The following is an 8,486-nucleotide window of genomic DNA, read 5'->3' on the forward strand; positions in this document are numbered from 1 at the left end:
ATAGACTTTAAGACAAAAACTATAACAAGAGACAAAGAAGGACACAGTAATCCAACTTTTGGGTATTTATCTAAAGAAACCCAAAACGCTGCTTTGAGGGGACATGTGCATCCATAAGTTCATTGCAGCATTGTTTACAATGGCCAAGATGTGTAGACACCCTGGATGTCTGTCAATGGATGAATGGATATAGAGGAGGTGGTACATATATACAAAGGAGTATTGCTCAACCATGCAAGGGAATGGGCTCTTTCTATATGTGGCAGCATAGATGGACCTGGAAGGTATGCTGATTGGAGAATGTCAAATTAGAAAGACAGATGAAATATGATTTCACTTATATGTGGAATCTAAAGAACAAAATAAACAAACAAACAAACAGAAACTCATAGATACAGAGGACATTTTGATGGTTGCCAGATGGGAGATGGGTTGAAGGGGTGGGTGAAAAAGGGGAAGAGATTTAAGAAGTACAAATTGGTTATGATAAAGTAGTCATGGGAATTCAGGGTATAGCATGAGGAATATAGTCAATAATACTGTAATAGCTATGTAAGTGCCAGATGCACTCTAGATTTATCGGAGTGATAAATGTGAGGGGTGTTGGGGAGTAGGGTGAAAAAGGTGACGGGATTAAGAAGTACTAACTGGCAGTTACAAAACAATCATGCGGATGTAAAGTAAAGCATAGGCATATAGTCAATACTATGGTAACAACTATGTATAGTGCCAGGTGGGTACCTGACCAGTCAGGGGGATCACATTTTTAAAAAACTTTTTTTATTGGGGAATATTGGGGAACAGTGTGTTTCTCCAGGGCACCAAATAGTTGTCCTTCAATCTAGTTGCAGGGGTGCAGCCTACCATCCCTTGTGGGAGTCGAACCGGCAAGTTTGTGGTTGAGAGCCCACTGGCCCATGTGGGAATCGAACCGGCAGTTTTTGGCATTAGGAGCACGGAGCTCTAACTGCCTGAGCCACCGGGCCGGCCCCAAAGTGAACTTTCTTGATCTGTGATAATGTGTAACTTGTACTGTCTCATATGGTTGGCTAAGTGATTCATAACTGCAAAATCCTCAAGGTCAGGCCTCAAATCTTACACTTTTCTTGCATCCTCTTCCAGTGTCCAGACACAGTGCCAGACACAGAAAAGTTTAGCAAGTCCCTTTTGATGAACCAAGTAAGTGTCTTTTGCACTATTTCACAAATTTGGAAAGGGGGGTGGGATTCAAAACAGAAAAGGAAGAATGATTTTTCTCTGTTTTTATTCTTTTACTTATCTGGAATATAGCATAGAGGACACAGGGAGAAAAACTATAGCACAAAGTCACCGACAGAATCCTTTATGCAATCTGAGGTACACATACAGATGCGCCTGTCCCTGGGTTACACTAGAGAGCTCTGGGTTGAAGGCTGATGAAGACATACCGAGGTGAAAGGATTGCCTGACTGCAATTCGCTTCATTTCACTCCCTTGCCCTCTTTACTTTGACCAGGAAGGTGGTACTGACCAGAAAAGGAAGGAGAACTCCAGGAGTGCTTGATAAATGTCAATGCCCGTTAAGTAACCATCCTCTGTGAGCAGGATTTCTCTCCACATTGGCCAAAAGGGTGGCAGTAGGGTCTCTAGTTGAAAAGACCAGCAAAGTGAAAGACATGGGAAATAGAACTATTATGAGAACCTGGGAGATCTACTGCTCAGAGCAGAGAAAAGGGCCAACGTTATTCATTATAGTGGTGGGTAAAGTTGATTAGCTTTGATTTCCGCCGTGGGAACTCTCTACTGCCTGCAGAAATACGTCTGTTGTAGAAAATTATATTGCCCTGGCTTTACTTTTGTAGATTATGTGGGCATAAGTGATGACAAAGAACATCCAGAAACGCTGCATGAATACACGGGACACCAAGCCAAACCAGCGCATGACTCTGCCCTCCCAATGCTGGTGACATTGTTGGTAAGAATTTGTAGTACGATGTTTACAGTTTCATAGAAGAAGATCCAGATGACATAGATCACCAAGCCCCTGCACATCTGGGCGTGTACTGAGGACATGAGCAAGCAGCTGATGATGATGGTGATGCAAGACAGGAAGAGGGCGATATTCAAACTCCAACAGATGAGGAACTGACGTATCAGGAGAATTACACTCTCATTCCATTGGTCAACCTCAGTTCAATTGCTGCTCCTCAGTGGCTTGTGTTCGAAGATGAGGTACATGTCAGTGGCTACGATGGTAAAAACCCTGCTAACACGGTGTCTGTTTTGGCGGTCATCCCACACCAGTGTTTCTGTCTCATGCTGAGAATGCCTGTAGAGACAAACAATATAAGGGGGAATTCTGCTTCCTATCCATGTGGTAAATTAAATTACCAGGGTGTCTGCCTCCAGTCCTAAAGGAAATTACAGAGAGAAATATGAAACCAGGAAATAACTGTAGGAAGACAGAAGACTGTTTACAATTGATTGGGAGTGGGAGTGGGAGTGGGGAGGATGCAGTCTGGTGGCAGCGAGCAGATCAATTACAGGAGTGGTTCTCAACCAGTCTTCTTCACATTAAATCACTGTAAGTACAAGGCCCAGGCCCTATCTCAGACCAATTAGAACATTTTCTATGTGGGTCCCAAATATCAGAATTTTTCAAAATTCCTAGTGATTTTCACATGTAGCCAGGATTGGAAAACACTGAGCAGAAAAGGTAGTTTAAATGATCTTTCCTAGCTTTGCCTTGGGCGACCATTGCTGCCCCCTCATGGGGAAAATTGGCGGCACTTGTCCGACCTTGAGTGCAGGTGTCCTTAGGAGAAAAATCTGGGCAGCAGGATAGCCCTGCTGGGGTGAGAGTTGATCAAAACAGGGGGTTTTGAGTAATCACGCCTCCATTACAAATCAAAACTTAAGGACTACAACGAAAGGTGTACTTTAAGGAAAATTGAGAACCTTAGGATACGATAGCCTTGTAAAAGAAAAGAAAAAGCAATAATCAGCTAAGTGTTCAACTCAAGAAGTTAGGGAAAAACAACAACAATAAGAACAACAAAAAATGGAAGGAAGAAAATGAATAGAATAAAAAGCAATGAAAAGGAAAATTTTAAAAAGCAGGGGTATTTCTGAATGGTTAGGTTTTTGGAGCCAACTAGCTGCTAAAAACAACTGAAAATGCTGAATAAAATTGTTTTAAAATATTCTTAAGAGCACAGAATTCCTGACAAGGTAGGAGGTAAGAGGTAGAAAGCCAAAGTCCATAGAGGTTTAAGAACTGGGACAGGTAAGCAAGCACGGAAATCAGTTTTGCTCTGAGGATATTTGCCAATCTGACCAAACTTGAATTTAGAGAGAGTTCTGTAGAGTAAGAACAACTGAAATCAAAGCTCAGGGTTGGCGAAGATGGGGAATCTGTTTGAAGACCTTCCCTATATTAGTCATGGACCCCCCAAAGAGATATGATTAAAGGTGAATCAGAAGTAAACCTGCCCTCACAGCTTTCTCCCAAGAGACTCCAAGGAAAGCTAACTTAGTAGTACACTGACTTTATGGGGGGAGGGGAAACTCTCCTTGAGACATTATACTCGTAGCTAGCCTTTTTGTGGATTTGTAGCCTAAATTACATGAATCATTCAAAAAAACTTTTAAGTCATAAATCTAGTTTAAAGTAGCCCTAAACTGGAAGTGTCTCTAAGTGCCGGCAAAAGCAAACTCAAATCCTCTCTGGAAGAATGCATCTTTGTCTTGGTCCTCAAAGAATCTCCTTTAGTAATTTTTCAGAGACAGTGACTAGTACGCAGTAAAAAATAACAAAGCAAACAAGGAACAAGCCACTGTGAGTGAGAACCAACAGAAATAACAGACAATAGAAACAGAACTGCAAGAATACCAGATTATGAAAAAATTATGATTGCTACTTTTTTGCATTACTTTTTAATTTTATTTTTAATTGTGGTAAAATACACATAGCATAAAATTTACCATTTTAATCATTTTAAGTGTGCAGTTCAATAGTGTTAATTACATTCACATTGCTTTGCAGCCAATTTCCAGAACTTTTCTTCTTACAAAACTGAAATTCTATACCCATTAAACAACAATTCCCTATTTCCCTTTCTCTCCAGCCTCTGGCAATCACCAATCGACTTTCTGATTCTATGAATTTTACTACTCTGGATATGATATATGATAGATCTGGGTATGATATATCAGAGTAGAAGAGTGGAATAATACAGTCTTTGTCTTTTTTGAGACAGGTTTATTTCATCTATATAACATCCTCAGATTCATCTACATTGTAGCATGTGTCATAATTTCCTTTGATTAGTACATTTAAACAAATATAAAAGATAATATTGAAAACTATGTGGAACAGGAAACCATAGAAAATAACCTAGTATGTTTCAAACAGAACCAAATAGAATTTCTAGAAATAGAAAACTCAGTATCTGAAATTAAAAATACAGTAGGCATTTGGTAACAGATTGGATACAGATGAAGTGATAATCACTTAACCGGAGGATAAATCAAAAGAAATTATCCAGAATGTAGCACAGAGAAACAAAAAGATTAAAAATATGGATGAGAAATTAAGAGACATAAATGATATAATAAGATGTTCTGATTCAGAGAGAGTGAGAGAGAAGGAAGGAGGGAGGAAAGAGAGTTGGATAGCATATTTGAAGAGATAATAGCTAAGGATTTGCACAACTGAAGAAAAATGTCTATGCAGATTCAAGAATCTTAACTGATTGCTAGTAGGATGAATAAGAGGAAATCTACACCTAGACATTTGGTACTCATTCTGTTGAACATCAAATACTAAAATAGATTCTCAAAATGCAGCTGAGGGGCTTTTTATTCATAAGAGCAATGATTAGGCTTCTAAAGGAAACCAAAATCCATTGGAATTATAAACATGCTAAAAGAAAATAACTGCCAACCTAGGACTCATTCTACACCCAGCTAAATTATTTCTCAAAATTGAAAGCATGTTGTATATTAACATTTTTGTAAAATTCCAGACAACTGAAATGTAATATATTGCTTGGCCTACATATATATGTGGATTAAATTTTATTTAAAAAGTAAGGAAATAATAAACATAAAATGGGATAGTGATTACCTTTGAAGTGCAAGAGCTGGGATAGGGAAGGGGCATATAGATAAATGTGAATTATAGTTTATCTTCTGTTCCTTGGGCTGAATGAGGGCAATTAGAGTGCTCAGTATAGTGTAAAAAATCAAACAAACAAATAAATTGGTAAATAAAAGTGGACCATGGAAATCCCACGTTCATAGATTGGAAGAATTAATATTGTTAAAATGTTAATACTACCAAAAGCCATCTATTGACCTGGTTTAACTACTTGGCACGTTACAAATTGGATAACTACTATTAACTATATTTGCCATTATGCAACCCCTATCAATATTCCAATGGCATTTTTATAGTAGTAGAAAAAAACACCTCTAAAATTTATATGGAACCACAAAAAAACCCAAATAGCCAAAGATATCCTGAAAAAGAAGAACAAATCGGAGGCATTACACATTCTGATTTCAGGCTATATTATAAAGCTTATACTTATCAAAACAATACTAACATAAAAACAGACAAATAGACCAATGAAAAAAAATCATGAACCCAGAAATAAACCCAACATACATGGTCAACTAATAGTTGACAAGGGAACCAAGAATAGAAAAGACAGTCACTTCAATAAATGGTGCTGGATAATTGGATATTCAAATGCAAAAGAATAAAACTGAGCCCCTTACACCATTCACAAAGATCAACTCAAAATGGATTAAAGACTTAAATGTAAGACCTCAAATCATGAAACTCCTAGAAGAAAAAAACACACATAGGAATAAAGCTCCTTGACATAGGTCTTGGTAATGATTTTTTGGATATGACACCTAAAGCACAAGCAACAAAATAAAAAATAAACAAGTGAGACTACATCAAACTAAAAACTTCTACACAGCAAAAGAAACCATTAACAAAGTGAAAAGACAAGCTATGGAATGGAAATCCATATTCACAAAACATAAATCTGATAAAGAGTTAATATTTAAAATATATAAAGAAATCATACAACTCAATAGCATAAAACAAAAAAAACAATTTAAAAAATGGGCAAAGGACTTGAATAGACATTTCTCCAAAAAAGACATACCAACAGGCATTATGACTTTGAAGGCATTATGCTAAGTGAAATACGTCAAATAGATAAAGACAAATACTATGTGATCTCACTTATATGTGGAATCTTAAAAAAAGAGAAGACAAAAGAAAGAAAAGAAAAACCAACCAAACTGATAGAAAAAGAGATCAGACTTATGGTTACCAGAGGTGAAGGGTGAGGGGAGAGGGAATTGGATGAAGGTGGTCAAAAGGTAGAAATTTCCAGTTGTAAGATAAAGAAATACAAGAGATGTAATGTACAACGTAATGACTATAGCTAACAATGCTGTATGACATATAGGACAGTTGTTAAGAGAGTAAATCCTAAGAGTTCTCATTATAAGGAGAAAAATTTTTGCCTCATTTTTCTTTTCTTTTCTTTTTATTGTATCTATATACCGTGTTTCCCTGAAAATAAGAGCAGGTCTTATATTAACTTTTGCTCCAAAAGATGCATTAGGTCTTATGTTCAGGGGATGTCATCCTGAAAAATCATTCTATGGCTTATTTTCCGGTTAGGTCTTATTTTCGGGGAAACATGGTAAGAAGATGGATGTTAGCTGAAATTATTGTAGTAATCATTTCACAATATATGTGAATCAAACCATCATGCTGTACACCTTAAACTTATGCAGTGATCTATGTCGATTATTTCTCAATAAAACTGGAAAAAAACGCTGTGGAGAATCAAATCTAAGTTAATAAGCCTGAATAATTAGGAATTTACCACCAAAACTAAGGTAATAAGGCTGAAAGATTTAGTAATCAGGATGAAATATAAATGATAAATAGATTGTCTTATAGCCAGAAAGCTATAAGTCGTATGAATATCACCCCAAAAATGAGAACTAAAACACTCTGGAGTGAAGGTACAGCAAGAAGGCTGGCTGCCATGCCAGTATCTGCTGCTATGTATCTGAATAGATTATCTGTTTAAATACAAAGGGTGCCATTGCCCTGGTTTACCTATATGGCATGCTACAAATTGGGTAACTACTACCAAATATATTTCCCACTATGTAAGTAGATTTTCTTGCTCACCATTTAATCTCTAGTGATTATTTTTTTAATTAAATTTATTGGGGTGACAATTGTTAGTAAAATTACATAGATTTCAGGTGTACAATTCTGTACCACATCATCTATAAATCCCATTGTGTGTTCATCACCCAGAGTCAGTTCTCCTTCCATCACCATATATTCGATCCCCCTTACCCTCATCTCCCACTCCCCACCCCCTCTCCCCTTACCCTCTGGCAACCACTAAACTATTGTCTGTGTCTATGAGTTTCTGTTTCTCATTTGTTTGTCTTGTTCTTTTGTTGTTTTTGGTTTATATACCACATATCAGTGAAATCACATGGTTGTCTGCTTTTTCTGTCTGACTTGTTTCGCTCAGCATTACTCTCTCAAGATTCATTTTGGTTAGCTTTCTTGCAGTGTTTTTTCTACATAAAAAAATTCACTTAGCACCCTTTCATGCATTTATTCACAGATATGGGGTGCATGATGTACATTAATGTTGGTTTTAATAAAAAATAATTAAACCAACAAATAAATTAGTTAGTAAAAGGGGGCCATGCATTGTATTCTGATGCATGTCTGTTTTTATGACATGGGATTATGACTAATCCAATTCGGGATCCCTGAGTTCCCTAAGGAGAAACAAGGATGGAAAAAGACAACCCAAACTTTCAGTTATAAGTTAAATAAATACTTTTCTCACAACAAATGTTCCTGTGGTGTAATTGACCCTGCTGTGTTTACTGACTCTCAGCCACCTGAAACAGACGGCAGACTTCCTCCTTCTATTCCTTAAACTGCTCATTAAAATTTTGGGGTTCCCACTGGTCTCTCTATGGTAAAGATTGTTCATTGTCTCCCAACATCCATTTTCTTCTTCTTACTTTTTGTTGTAGCTAGATACATGGCCGCTGGACTAATGACTACATTTCCCAGCCTCCCTGGAAGCTTTTCTTTTTAATTAAAAAAATGTATTACAGTAAAAGACACATTGCCACCAATCTCCCCCAAAATACTCCCCCTTACTTCAAACACACTTATCCCATCCTTCTTGCCACTTTTTTTTTTTTATTGGGGAAGGGGAACAGTGTGTACTTCTAGGACATTTCCCAAGTCAAGTTGTTGTCCTTTCAGTCTTAGTTGTGGAGGGTGCAGCTCAGCTCCAGATCCAGTTGCCGTTGCTAGTTGCAGGGGGCGCAGCCCACCATCCCTTGTAGGAGTCCAACCGGTAACCTTGTGGTTGAGAGGATGCGCTACAACCAACTGAGCCATCTGGGAGGCAGCTCAGCTC

The 8,486-nt window shown here is 37.6% G+C and overlaps 1 pseudogene; it reads right to left on the minus strand.

The window, feature by feature from the left end:
- Positions 1-1,784: 1,784 nt before the first annotated feature.
- LOC141571860 (transmembrane protein 217-like) lies at positions 1,785-2,297 on the minus strand (annotated as a pseudogene).
- Positions 2,298-8,486: the final 6,189 nt, after the last annotated feature.

This window comes from Rhinolophus sinicus, linkage group LG05 (genome assembly GCF_036562045.2).
Source record: "Rhinolophus sinicus isolate RSC01 linkage group LG05, ASM3656204v1, whole genome shotgun sequence".
Lineage (NCBI taxonomy): Eukaryota > Metazoa > Chordata > Mammalia > Chiroptera > Rhinolophidae > Rhinolophus > Rhinolophus sinicus.